Source organism: Schistocerca serialis, chromosome 3 (genome assembly GCF_023864345.2).
Source record: "Schistocerca serialis cubense isolate TAMUIC-IGC-003099 chromosome 3, iqSchSeri2.2, whole genome shotgun sequence".
In the NCBI taxonomy this organism is placed as follows: domain Eukaryota; kingdom Metazoa; phylum Arthropoda; class Insecta; order Orthoptera; family Acrididae; genus Schistocerca; species Schistocerca serialis.
Genome location: NC_064640.1, coordinates 525,669,879 through 525,685,617, shown reverse-complemented (window position 1 = coordinate 525,685,617; position 15,739 = coordinate 525,669,879).

Below are 15,739 nucleotides of genomic sequence, written 5' to 3'. Positions count from 1 at the left end.
ATAGAAAAGTGAGTGATGGAGAAGAGCTTTTGGTGGTCTCTTGGATTGATGCTAGGTTCATATACTAATGGCCTGGGTTCGATTCCAACTTCTACTGATGATTTTTGATGAGGAGAGACAGATTTCTTTGTCTTCTGCCTACGCGAACTGAAGAAGGTATAATGGCATTGTGGTCTGACATTCATGTTAAACATGATATTCCTTCTCTGGCAAGTAGACGTTAGGTTGAACCACAATAAAGTCAGGAGTCGCGGCACGTAGAAACTCTATCAACAGTAATCTTTCTTACACTAGTTATTTATTTCTAGTGACGAAACAAACGCTATGTATGGTCACAGGACACTTATTCCATCTTTTATTTGAGCTTCTGTATATCGATAAAATTGGTTCTGATCTGGTAATGCAACTCAGACCGCCCTTAATGCGGAATTTGATCCCTTCGTGACAATACAAATCGACTGCAATTTGTTGTTTGTTCAAAACTGCAGATTCCTCAACATCTCCACATATTGCGTGTGAAAGGGTTCGAATCCTGGCCCGGCACTAAAGCTTTTAGTATGAATTATCAGGCTCTAGCATGAGAACACCTATCTGCTGGTGGGTAATAATTTTGATTTTTAATGTATTTTCATTTGTTGTCAACACTAACGGTATCTGACGTTTTTGAGTCCCAGTGAGACACAGAACTGCTTGCGAAATCATTGTAAATTCAAGGATGTTATTCCGAGCTGCTGGTGGAGAAAAATTCGGTAGCTGACGTCTCTTTGTGTGCAGTCAACAACGATATGTGTGGGGCTCGATTCCCAGTCAGCACTGAACTCTTCGTCATATTATTTCTAGTTCAAACATGCTCACATGTCGCTGCTGGTGTAACAAACCCATTTTTAACGTTCGTTTTCTCTAGAATATAACAGCGATAGGGGCCAGGTTGGAGTCCTGGGAAGGAAAAAATTAATGTTTCGTCTCGTCATTTCAGTTAAAACATCTAGCTACTGCCGAGAAAATCCTATATGTCACAGTTGATTGTGCTTCGATGACAATCCAATTAGGTTCTGGGCTCGAATCCCTGTCCAACAAAAAACTTTACCTCACGGTATTTCAAGTAAGTTACTTGTGAAGAAGCAATATTTAACATCTCTCGTAGTTCGTTAACAAGGACAATAGGTGCTGGGTAGGAATTCGCGTCCATTAACAATGTTTACGTTATGTAATTTAAAGTTGATGTTTGCTAACTGATACTGTCTAAAATGGAGGTATATCACTCTCTGTATGCCTAGTCAGGAATGACTGTTAGTTTCCGTCAGTCACGAAGTCCTTGCTTAGTCTGCATGACCTGGGTTTGAATCCATATGCAGAACGAGACGGTTCGTCGTGCCATTTGAAGTTCATACATATTCTCAACTAGCTGCTCGTGAATAACTTAAATTTTTAATGTCATTTTGTGTTAAATAATAAGTTGTTGTTGTTGTGGTCTTCAGTCCTGAGACTGGTTTGATGCAGCTCTCCATGCTACTCTATCCTGTGCAAGCTTCATCATCTCCCAGTACCTACTGCAACCTACATCCTTCTGAATCTGCTTAGTGTATTCATCTCTTGGTCTCCCCCTATGATTTTTACCCTCCACGCTGCCCTCAAATACTAAATTGGTGATCCCTTGATGCCTCAGAACATGTCCTACCAACCGATCCCTTCTTCTGGTCAAGTTGTGCCACAAACTTCTCTTCTCCCCAATCCTATTCAATACTTCCTCATTAGTTATGTGATCTACCCATCCAATCTTCAGCATTCTTCTGTAGCACCACATTTCGAAAGCTTCTATTCTCTTCTTGTGCAAACTATTTACCGTCCATGTTTCACTTCCATACATGGCTACACTCCATACAAATACTTTCAGAAATAACTTCCTGACACTTAAATCTATACTCGATGTTAACAAATTTCTCTTCTTCAGAAACGCTTTCCTTGCCATTGCCAGTCTACATTTTATATCCTCTCTACTTCGTCCATCATCAGTTATTTTGCTCCCCAAATAGCAAAATTCCTTTACTACTTTAAGTGTCTCATTTCCTAATCTAATACCCTCAGCATCACCCGACTTAACTCGACTACATTCCATTATCCTCGTTTTGCTTTTGTTGATGTTCATCTTATATCCTCCCTTCAAGACACCATCCATTCCGTTCAACTGCTCTTCCAAGTCCTTTGCTGTCTCTGACAGAATTACAATGTCATCGGCGAACCTCAAAGTTTTTATTTCTTCTCCATGGATTTTAATACCTACTCCAAATTTTTCTTTTGTTTCCTTTACTGCTTGCTCAATATAGAGATTGAATAACATCGGGGAGAGGCTACAACGCTGTCTTACTCACTTCCCAACCACTGCTTCCCTTTCATGTCCCTCAACTCTTATAACTGCCATCTGGTTTCTGTACAAGTTGTAAATAGCCTTTCGCTCCCTGTATTTTACCCCTGCAACCTTTAGAATTTGAAAGAGAGTATTCCAGTCAACATTGTCAAAAGCTTTCTCTAAGTCTACAAATGCTAGAAACGTAGGTTTGCCTTTCCTTAATCTTTCTTCTAAGATAAGTCGTAAGGTCAGTATTGCCTCACGTGTTCCAGAATTTCTACGGATTCCAAACTGATCTTCCCCGAGGTCAGCTTCTACTAGTTTTTCCATTCGTCTGTAAAGAATTCGTGTTAGTACTTTGCAGCTGTGGCTTATTAAACTGATTGTTTGGTAATTTTCACATCCGTCAACACCTGCTTTCTTTGGGATTGGAATTATTATATTCTTCTTGAAGTCTGAGGGTATTTCGCCTGTTTCATACATCTTGCTCACCAGATGGTAGAGTTTTGTCATGACTGGCTCTCCCAAGGCCGTCAGTAGTTCCAATGGAATGTTGTCTACTCCGGGGGCCTTGTTTCGACTCAGGTCCTTCAGTGCTCTGTCAAACTCTTCACGCAGTATCGTATCTCCCATTTCATCTTCATCTACATCCTCTTCCATTTCCATAATATTGTCCTCAAGTGCATCGCCCTTGTATAGACCCTCTATATACTCCTTCCACCTTTCTGCTTTCCCTTCTTTGCTTAGAACTGGGTTTACATCTGAGTTGATGTTCATACATGTGGTTCTCTTATCTCCAAAGGTCTCTTTAATTTTCCTGTAGGCAGTATCTATCTTACCCCCAGTGAGATAAGCCTCTACATCCTTACATTTGTCCTCTAGCCATCCCTGCTTAGCCATTTTGCACTTCCTGTCGATCTCATTTTTGAGACGTTTGTATTCCTTTTTGCCTGCTTCATTTACTGCATTTTTATATTTTCTCCTTTCATCAATTAAATTCAATATTTCTTCTGTTACCCAAGGATTTCTACTAACCCTCTTCTTTTTACCTACTTGATCGTCTGCTGCCTTCACTACTTCATCCCTCAGAGCTACCCATTCTTCTTCTACTGTATTTCTTTCCCCCATTCCTTTCAATTGTTCCCTCATGCTCTCCCTGAAACTCTGTACAACCTCTGGTTCTTTCAGTTTATCCAGGTCCCATCTCCTTAAAATCCCACCTTTTTGCAGTTTCTTCAGTTTTAATCTACAGGTCATAACCAATAGATTGTGGTCAGAGTCCACATCTGCCCCTGGAAATGTCTTACAATTTAAAACCTGGTTCCTAAATCTCTGTCTTACCATTATATAATCTATCTGATACCTTTTAGTACCTCCAGGGTTCTTCCATGTATACAACCTTCTATCATGATTCTTAAACCAAGTGTTAGCTATGATTAAGTTGTGCTCTGTGCAAAATTCTATCAAGCGGCTTCCTCTTTCATTTCTTAGCCCCAATCCATATTCACCTACTACGTTTCCTTCTCTCCCTTTTCCTACACTCGAATTCCAGTCACCCATGACTATTAAATTTTCGTCTCCCTTCACTATCTGAATAATTTCTTTTATTTCATCATACATTTCTTCAATTTCTTCGTCATCTGCAGAGCTAGTTGGCATATAAACTTGTACTACTGTGGTAGGTGTGGGCTTCGCATCTATCTTGGCTACAATAATGCGTTCACTATGCTGTTTGTAGTAGCTTACCCGAATTCCTATTTTCCTATTCATTATTAAACCTAATCCTGCATTACCCCTATTTTACTTTGTGTTTATAACCCTGTAGTCACCTGACCAGAAGTCTTGTTCCTCCTGCCACCGAACTTCACTAATTCCCACAATATCTAACTTTAACCTATCCATTTCCCTTTTTAAATTTTCTAACCTACATGCCCGATTAAGGGATCTGACATTCCACGATCCGATCCGTAGAACGCCAGTTTTCTTTCTCCTGATAACGACATCCTCTTGAGTAGTCCCCGCCCGGAGATCCGAATGGGGGACTATTTTACCTCCGGAATATTTTACCCAAGAGGACGCCATCATTATTTAATCATACAGTAAAGCTGCATGCCCTCGGGAAAAATTACGGCCGTAGTTTCCCCTTGCTTTCAGCCGTTCGCAGTACCAGCACAGCAAGGCCGTTTTGGTTATTGTTACAAGGGCAGATCAGTCAATCATCCAGACTGTTGCCCTTGCAACTACTGAAAAGGCTGCTGCCCCTCTTCAGGAACCACAAGTTTGTCTGGCCTCTCAACAGATACCCCTCCGTTGTGGTTGCACCTACGGTACGGCCATCTGTATCGCTGAGGCACGCAAGCCTCCCCACCAACGGCAAGGTCCATGGTTCATGGGAAGTACAGTATGTTATTTTGAAGAGGAAATCATGAATACGACTAACTTACTACGTGCATTACCTATCTGACGTAATAATGAGAGTGGTAACATTTCACGTGTGTCATTTATTGTAATAAATGTGAACTTACAAGCCTGAAGAACCGTCTTATCTGTGATAAGATGTTCCCTGATATTTGTAGTACCTTGGTATTACTTTACATCTTGAATTATTGCGATACAGAGCAGTGTTTTCTAGTGGTGACTTGTTGGAACCATTTTCAATAGTCAAACGATTGTACCGAGGGGCGATTAGAGGACCTGCTAGACAGCTGCGCTATGTGGGTTGCATTCAAATCAGGCGAAATGCAATTCTGGTCGTTCGGATACTTTTGAGCACGACTGTACCATCAGATACCATGCTGCGGATGTCAATAAACAAAGAAGGTTAACTGTTTCATACCAAGGTCAAAAAAACTAGGCCAATTTCGTTATCATACCGAAATTTACGGTAGACATGATAATAGGTGCGGATTTTCTGAATGAAAGACAAGCTGTGATAAACATGGGAAAAAAGTTGCGTCACTTTTGAGAGCACTAAAGCTCTCTTTGAGCCAGGGAGGTACAGTGTCTAACAGGTGGAAGAGCAAGAGCTTTCCATTCCTAAGGTACGACGTTCCTTCAGTCAAACAAAATGGTATAGACAGAACGAACCGTAGATGGCGACAGATAAAAGTTTAGGACTTCATCGTGTAAACCATATTAAAAGGTATGACGAATAATCACTTGTAGGCATCAGTAAATAATATCAAAGGAGCTGTCAAGTATGTTTCAGACAGGACGTGACCAGAAGTCTGAGAAAAAGAGGAGACAGAGGAATGCGAAGTACCTGTAAGCGATAACATTTCCTATACAGGGAGTGTAGTGGAACCGACATTGAGATCATTGTCTGATTACATCACTATCTGTACTGCTGCACTCTTCTGAACACTGCATGCATGAGATGGTAACTTCCTACCTTGCAGCCCATAGGTTCAATACAAATTCCTCAAACAGTCACAGGGCGTCATTGCGCAACTGTGGTAGGAAGATAGATCAGAACCAGTCTCACACATGTTGAATCCTTTGGCTCGGAAAGCCCATATCGATGATCTTTCATTGAATCTTTCGCACGCTGACACTTGTTGCATAAGATTTGCACTTCTGTCACGCTGAACAATACTCTTCAGTCGTCATTAGTCTTGTTCTTGCAGAATCTTTTTCCGGCCGCAGCTTTGTCAGAAATTTGGTATTTTACCGGGTTCCTGCTATTCACGGTAGTATGTGAAATGGTAGTACGTGAAAATGCACACGGCATGGCTACCTCGGGGATGCTTTGACCCATCGTTCGTGCGCCAACTATAACACCACGCTCAAACTCACTTAAATCTTGATAGCCAGTCATTGTAGCAGCAGTAACTGGTCTAACAACTACGTCTGAAACTTGTTGTCTTATACAGGTTGTTACAAAAAGGTACGGCCAAACTTTCAGGAAACATTCCTCACACACAAACAAAGAAAAGATTTTATGTGGACATGTGTCCGGAAACGCTTATTTTCCATGTTAGAGCTCATTTTAGTTTGTTCTTCCACCTACGCTCAATGGAGCACGTTATCATGATTTTATACGGGATACTCTACCTGTGCTGCTAGAACATGTGCCTTTACAAGTACGACACAACATTTGGTTCATGCACGATGGAGCTCCTGCACATTTCAGTCGAAGTGTTCGTACGCTTCTCAACAAAAGATTCGGTGACCGATGGATTGGTAGAGGCGGACCAATTCCATGGCCTCCACGCTCTCCTGACCTCAACCCTCTTGACTTTCATTTATGGGGGCATTTGAAAGCTCTTGTCTACGCGACCCCGGTACCAAATGTAGAGACTCTTCGTGCTCGTATTGTGGACGGCTGTGATACAATACGTCATTCTCCAGGGCTGCATCAGCCCATCAGGGATTCCATGCGACGGAGGGTGGATGCATGTATCCTCGCTAACGGAGGACATTTTGAACATTTCCTGTAACAAAGTGTTGAAGTCACGCTGGTACGTTCTGTTGCTGTGTGTTTCCATTCCATGATTAATGTGATTTGAAGAGAAGTAATAAAATGAGCTCTAACATGGAAAGTAAGCGTTTCCGGACACATGTCCACATAACATATTTTCTTTCTTTGTGTGTGAGGAATGTTTCCTGAAAGTTTGCCTGTACCTTTTTGTAACACCCTGTATACACGTTGCCGGCCGTAGCGCCGTATTCTGCTTATTTACATATCTCTGTATTTGAATACACATGCCTCTAGCACATACTTTGACGTGTAAATAAAGGAACCGAAACGAATATTGCAAAAATCAAACTGCCCTTCATTTAGTTGCAAAGACGGAACAAACCTCCATGAACCAAATAATCTCATGCACAATGAGCAATTTAATCTGATAACTGATTCATCTGAAAAATATCGCCGGTAGCAGGGAAGAGGGAACGAACTCAATCTAACACACTAGTGATAAAAAGAAACTATCCGGTGTCCACTCAGTGATTGCTCCAACTTTGTCACCAGACATAAGATGTCACATGCAGCTGTCATACGTGACTCAATACGTTAATGAGCTTTGGAAGCCTAAGCTAAGTTGCTCATGATCGCAGAATCCAGCTTAGTCAAAATCGTGCGCCTACCGAACGATTGTTAATTCTCAATCCCTCTCGTCTGTGCTGCTGATTCTCACCATGACGTAAGCTGCAGTTTCGAGTGATGTGGGCAATTGCCGACAGACTGGCGACTGAACACCATGCATTTCACAGGGATGTCGATCCAGAGCCTCTCGGCAAAGCTGAGTCAAAGTGCATTATCGGAAAACTCAAACCAGAGTCCCGGTCGGAAGAGCAGCCTCCACGCTCTTCGCGGAGTTAAAGAGAAGTGTCTCTTTCAGAGCTGACTCCTTCCTATCTGGTCTCCACTAAATGTCTATCAATGGTCTCGTCTCTGCTCTACCCAAAGTTCACATAAGACAATCAGTCACTAATGCCAAGACTCGGTTAAACTTTGGCCATCGAAAATGTTCCTAACAAAACTATTGAATTCCCCTCCCAGGAAAACGTTAATCGGACAGCCATTGGTATTTGTTTCTGCGAGCACAGTACCTAAGAGTTAAACCAAAATGGCCGCTCTACACAGACGTTATAACTTCAGCCAATCTGCGGTTCTCCGGCATATTAATTCTCAGAATGTGCCCTACTATCTCCCATTCCGCCTTAAGATTTAGGAGCAACCAAAGGAGCTACTGCCTGCTTTTTTACGACACTAGAGTCCGTTCACCTTCATGGAGAATAAGTGTGTGTGGCGGCACGTCGTCCCTAAAAGTGGAGGAAAGAAATTCTAAAAGAAATCATCTATTTATTTTCCCTGGAAAAAGTAGAGATTTTAAACTGCCAGTGGCGTCCCACGCTCTTGCTTTCTAGGAAGGCCCGTGGCCACAGCAAACAAATTTTATAGGTCGGTGCTTTGACAGAATACCTTTGGCTTACAAAAATGGGCAGTTTTCTGCACGAGGCTAAATATTCGTCGTGACTCATTATAACGAGGTTTTAAAATGTAGTCCATGCACTCAGATGTTGTGCTGACTAGTGTGTTCAGGGAAAGTGACTGCGTCAGCGGCCTGTCGGCGCCTAGCCTAAACAAAAGCATATGCTGGCCTACCTGTCCCACATGTCGCCCATTTATTCCTGGTGGAACGGTTCTCAGAAAATTCTCATGCAAAAGCCCCCCCAGTAAGTAAAGAATTTTAAAGTGGGGAACGACGGCTTAATCGTCGCAAACGCTGAGGCTGTTCTCTATCATAATTAATATATTTAGAGTTACGTTACATCACAACTACGAATCGCACATAATTAGAACCGCAAATCATTCATTGTTGCTACATTGTACATTTTATATCCTTAAGAAATATAAACTGTATTTTATAAGTAATAGAAATTACTGATCGCATAACCAAAGAAATTAATTTTGATGTAAGTGCAGTTTACGAACACAAAAAATAAATATACTTACCTTTGTTATTTTGCACTCAACAGAACGTTCTTCATCATCATCAAAGGCAAAACTTTCCCATTATTATTGATAAATCCGAATGTTGTTTATGAATAATACACACGCCAAAAAAAGTTTTGCATCACCCCAGTTCCTTGAACTCCTGAAGATAGACGTTGACTATGGATATGGTATCACAGAAACAGTCCCTTTGACCGTTCGGAGATGTCACTAAACCCGCGCAAAGACGTAAGCAACCATGCATGAGCAGCGCGCATTAGACAGAGGGGTTCCGACAGCCAATCAGTTCCCGTCATTCCACCAGGAAGGAGATACACGGCTCGTGTGGTCTGTAGTTCAACCATGCCTAGACAGTCAATACCGCGGTTCGATTCATAGGTAGATTAAATGAACGTGCTCCTTCAGCTGTCCTCACAGGAATAAATTTAGGATTTTTAGGTTAGGAAAACGCGGAGGACATACAAAGGAACCTGTACAACCGATCCCTTTCCTGGGGATGGCTCTGCTTAAATAGCGTCGCCCATATCTTACGAAGTGTGCAGATGCAGCCGCCACCCCTGCCGAGTATGAAATGGAGTATCTTCTACTCCTTTAGGCAAATTGCTTCTGAGAAATGTCTGATATCTTCACTCAGTCAGCCAGACCGTCACCATGTTGAGAAACAAGATAACCTCACAGGTGAACGCAACTTCATCATACGCATTTAAAAGTAGAACAATAAAAACGTTTATAGTCTGATTTCTATACTAGTATTAAATAACTGCACGTGTTTTGTGTAAGGCCAGCTGTGATTGCTGTGTAACTATTAAGAGGTCAGGTACGTTATTACGCAAATTATTAGAACATAAAATAATCACTCTTAGACGGGGAATCTAGCTCTAGAACTCAGTATTCCAACGCAAAACTCTACCTTTGTACTATAGCGGCGGTACAACTACAAAGTACTGAAGTAAGTTACTTCTCGTACATTTGATCACAGTGTTGCCAAATTACCTTTTTTATGTCCTTTTTCTACAGAAAATAGGCAGTTTTACCACGTAAGGAATTGCGCCGTGGTGTCCGAGAGCGTGCATTTTGGTTCACCTTGTAGATCTGGTGTAATGTACGCTGCCGAACTGCTCGCCGTGTAAAATATTGCTGATGATGCCCCACTGGAGACTGTTAACGAAAGTCCGAGGCCGGCCGGAGTGGCCGTGCGGTTCTGGGCGCTACAGTCTGGAGCCGAGCGACCGCTACGGTCGCAGGTTCGAATCCTGCCTCGGGCATGGATGTGTGTGATGTCCTTAGGCTAATTAAATTTAATTAGTTCTAAGTTCTAGGCGACTGATGATCTCAGAAGTTAAGTCACATAGTGCTCAGAGCCATTTGAACCATTTTTGAAGGTCCGAGCATAGGAAATAGGGGACTCAAGGAGTTTCTAAGCAATAGGACGCTGTATGTTTTCCTGAACGGCGAGCACTTATCAGAGACAAGAATATTATCAGGGGTGCCCCAGGGAAGTATGACACGACCACTCTTGATGTCTGTATACATAAACGGTTTGACGAATAGCTAAGCAGCAATCAGCGACTGCTTGTTGAAGACGCTGTAGTGTAGGGGAAAGTGTCGTCGTGGAGTGACTGACAGGATGACTTACACAGGAACTCGATTTGGTGTTTTAAATAGCCGCTCGCTCTAAATGTAGATAAATTTAAGTTAATGGAGATGAGTGGGCAAAGATCCTGTAACGTCGGAAAACAGTATTAGTGATGTGCTGCTTGACACAGTCAGTCGCTCAAATATCTAGGCGTACAGCTACAAAGCGATATCAGATGTAACGTTCACATAAGTTCGGTTGTGAAGAAAGCAAGGGATCGACTCGGTCTTTTTGGAGAACTCCAGGATCGTGTAGTTGATTTACACGGTCCAGTCACATGAATGTGACCAAAGCCCATGTTTGATGTCAACGTGCAGTAATCATTCACAGACTGCAGGTGGCGTAATTAGTAGTGGAGGGTATATAAAGCGTATCGAAAGGACGCGGAAAACTGTGCAGTCACTGTCGTAATGCGAAAAAGGAGCGGTTTATCTGACGTGCAAAAGGGCATCATCATTTTCTTTCGGGCCAAGGGTGGAAGCATTTCCGAAGCGGTTAAGTTTGTAAACTATTCGTGTGCCACCGTGGTTAAAGTATATGTGCATGGCAAAATGGCGCTATCCAAAACCGGCGCCGAAGCGACTGTGGTGCACCACGGGCCATAGATAACAGTGGTGAACGATGGCTGTGGGTATCTGTGTGGGCGAATGGAGGTGCAGCTGTTGAGCAACTGACCGCCCAGATGAATCACTGGGTTAGCAACAGTGCCTTCTCAGTGACTGTTCACCCAAAGCTGCTGTGTACGGATCTCTGCGTCAGGCACCCGGTTCACGAACCCATGCTGACTGACATTCATCGGCGGTGAAGGCCGGAATTTGCACGCCAGTACTGCAACTGGACGTTCACTGAGTGGGACAGGTGGCCTTTTCAGATGAACCACGTTTTATGCTCCATGAGTCACACGACCTTCGTTGTTTAGCGCCCTACAATAATCGTCGGAAGGGTCGAGGTCAGAGGAGGCAGCGTTATGGTCTGGGGGATGTTTTCGTGGTATTCGTGGGTGATCTCGTCAGTCTGGAAGTCGCAATGCAATTATAAAACTATGTATCTATCCTTATGGGCCGTGTACACACTTACATCTAGTTTGTTTTCCTCGGCAAGATGGTGTCTACCTACAGGACAATGCAACTTGTCACACAGCTCGAAGTGTACTTGCGAAGAGCAGCAGGATGAGGTTGGCATTCTTCCCTGTCCATGAAACCCCCCTCACCCCCCCCCCCCCACCCACGTATACCAGATTTTAAATCCAATTGAAGAATCTGTGCGACCACCTCGATCGGGCTATTTGCGTCGTGGATCCTCAACCGTTAAACTTAGCGCAGCGCTGTAATCGCCATGTATCCACATCCCTGTCAGTACCTTGCAGAATCTTATTCACTCTCTTCCTTCACGTCCAAAGTGCGAAAGGTGGTTATTAAGGCTTTTGGCAGGTGGTCACATTAAGGTGACTGGACAGTGTATAAAATACACTGGGCAATAAAACACTTGTGTAATCCATGTTTGAGAACTGCTAGAGAGTGTGGGATCTTCATCGAGTCAGATTACTGGTACGCGTCGACGCTGTTGCTGGATACGTTACCGGTAGGTTCGATCAACACTCTACTGTTAAGGGCATGCTTCTCGCACTCAAATGGGAATCCCTGGAGAGAAGACAACTTTCTTTTTGCGAAACACTACTGAGAAAATTCAGAGGATCGGTATTTGAGACTGGCTACAGAATTACTACACCAACGTATACCTCACATAACCACGCCAAAGAAAAGAGAGATTAGGTTCTTAATGTAGGATATGGAAGAGTTAACGAAATCTCCAGCAGTGGAGCGAAGTATTCTCCACCATGCCCCGTGTGGTGGCTTGCAGAGTACTATATAGATGTACACTTGTAATTAAAATCATTATCAACGTTGCCCACCGCGACGATTGATGCCGCCTGGTGGCGTTGTGGGCACGTGACGCGAGAACAAAAATATGTAAGCGAAGCAGGCACGGACGTGGGATAACCCTAGCGACGATATGAGTTGCAGATTGGGAAACCCACTGAGATAAGCGACTTTGACAAAGGGCAGATTATTATGAAGCAGAGGCTGTGAACATCCTACTATCGTGAGCATCTACGGACAGAGACAGAAGAACAGTGGAACTACCAATAGGCGCTAAATGGTTGGACGTCCACCACTCTTCACAGAACGTGGGATTCGGAGGCTTGTCTACTTTGTGAAATAGGAAGATGGCGATCTGTGGCATCTCTGCCGAAAGAGCACAATGCTGGTCCACGCACAAGTGTTTCGTACATTGTTGAACATGGTGCTCCGCAGTAATCCACCCCTACATGTTCACATGCTGACCCAACGGAATCGTCAGTTGCGACTGAGCGCCGGACCATCGGGATTCGACCGTCGATCAATGAAAACGTGTCGGTTCTTCGGGTAAATCACATTCTTGCTACACTAGGTCGATGGTCGTCTCCACAAACGCCGTCATCGAGGTGAACGGCAGCTCGAAACATGCAGCGCGCCACGCACGCAGGCCGGTGGGAGCAGTATTATGCTATGGCAGACACTCTTCTGCTCTTTCATGGGACCTATGGTTGTAATCGAAGAAAGGCTGACAGCTGCGAACCACCTGCACCCCTCATGCTTGATGTCTTCCCCGACGGCGACGTCATCTATCAGCAGTGTAAATACCCGAGTCTCGGAACCAGAACCCTGCTACAGTGGTTTGAGGAGCATTATAGTAAATTCAGGTTGATGTGTGGGCGACTAATTTTGCGTGATGTAAATCCTGTGGAACCCATCTAGTTCGCTAACGAGCTCCGTCATTGTGTACGCAGATCAGTGGGCCGTTATTTACGCGAATTAAATGACCTGTGCGTAGACATCTAATGTCGCGTACTTCCACAAACCTACTAACAAACTGTCGAATCTCTGATACGCAGAATCGTTACAAAGACGGACAAACCAGCTATTAAGCAGATGGTCATAATGTTTTGGCTCATGTGTGTAGATGCAGTGTTACGGCTAAGGCAAATGCATGTGGTGATATGATGCAATTAATCCTTCAAGTGATAATGGTAAATATATACACCGCTGGTAAACAACTGAAAAACTGTATATTTCCTGATCCATTGATATAATGTTTACCATCCCATACATTATGGTAGTCCCAAACGTCAATAATAATATGAGCAGGTGTATTCTTTGCTATTCCCAAAGAGACTGACATGTGAAATAGTTGAACTAGAGACTTGTGAATCTCGCAGTTGTGACGCATCTTGTATGCTTGTAAAACCGATTTATGGTGCGCATTGCCGGCCGAAGTGGCCGTGCGGTTAAAGGCGCTGCAGTCTGGAACCGCAAGACCGCTACGGTCGCAGGTTCGAATCCTGCCTCGGGCATGGATGTTTGTGATGTCCTTAGGTTCGTTAGGTTTAACTAGTTCTAAGTTCTAGGGGACTAATGACCTCAGCAGTTGAGTCCCATAGTGCTCAGAGCCATTTGAACCATTTTTTTGGTGCGCATTACTCTGTCAAGTTAACTATCAGCCTTGTGAAGAGTGATGTGCAGATGTTTACACCTATTTTGTATATATAAATCCATTTCATTATCCATGTATCCCATAAATGATCATGAATGAATAAGACGTGTATTTCATATATTTTCGCTGGTGATCAGAGTTAGCAAACATAAAGAGTAGCCATTGCCAACCTGACGTTGTGAGGAGGTACATCACGGTTACCTTCCCTCATATGCTTGTTGAGAGTTGCGTTATCCGTTGGCAAAATCATAACTGTCTTTTATGTAAGGCCGTATTGAAATATATTAATTACTCTTTAAGACAAGCATAGTAAGCAGTGAATATGACGTAGCCGCTAGCGCACGTTATTGGTCAATATATGAATGAAAATCAGCCCCCTTTTATTTAGCGTCACCGGTCAGGATGTCCTTTTTTATATTCGCCAGTCGCAAATTATTTTGTTTCCGAGTGGTAGCAGATATATATACTCCCCCCTCTCACATGTACTTGATATTTTGTCACTGCTGAGCGAGAAGAATAGGGCTGATATCTCCGCCTATAGATTCTGGCTCAGTTTGCCTGTCGTATAATTGCAGGTGAATCCCGCGATGATTACTCCTCCTGGTCTTATATAAATGAACTCGTTACGGTGTCGCCAATGGTGCGTTAACCTTAACAAAACCTAGACAGACTTAAGAGGCAACTGACCACACGTAAATCAAGTAGGTGCTAAATAATTTGAACAAAAGAGAAAAGCACATGAGGTTAGAGTCTCTGGCTACTGACTGAGAGATCCCATGTCCGATTTTCGGTGTCGACGTTGGATATTTCCTGCTAGGGAACTCTCCGTAAATGGGTCCAGTCAGGATTGTGAGGATAACTAGGGGCCTACGTGAAGATCTCCCCTTTGCGTAAGTTGGTATTGATGATGGGGAGGTCGTGGTAATGGCCATATATCTCCTCAATACTGCCGTCTAGTGACACATTTGACAGAGCGTATGGTCACCATTGTACTCCAGGCGTAGCCACGTAGTTGTTAAAGTTACAAGAATCGTGGGGCGTAGTTATCAGCTGTAATGGAATCGTACTTTCTCTTGTTGCTGACTCGCAAAATTCTCAGTCTTGTGCTTCACTTGGGAAGAAACGTGTCATTATCTTTGTGTAACCAGAATTGACGTACATTCCTTCTAAAATTAACAACAAACTTAAAATTAAACGCTTGGAAATTCAGTCTTCGTCCTGTATTCAAAGTGGTATTTGTAAATTGAAACTGACAAACAGAAATTCAGTTGTGTTCAGATTATGTGGAGATTTGCTTGACATCACAAGTCACTGTAACATTGATTTTGTGTTAATTTCGTCAATCACACAGAACTAAGGCGGACATTTATCACGCAACGAATACAAACTGATTCGTACCCAAATCCTGCTATTGCTACGTCTCTAGTAATCGTTTCGTTGACGGTACCCTCGCCTTGACATACGTATAAAAATAAGAAAAAATAAACAGGTAAATTGTTGAAATTCCCTCATCTATATAATAACGTGACATTTATTCTTAGGATGATACCGTTAATACCTTGTATCTAATACATGACTTATTTTGACTCGGAATGAACTGCTTTGAGGATTTAAAACTTAGTTCATGACCTTAAATCGTACTGCATCAGCATATGCATTTTCTTCATCGTCAGAACGGTATAACGATCTGCCATAGGCTTTTGTGAAATCTGTAGGTTTCGAAGTACAATACTTACAGAAATTATTGTGTACACCAAAAAAA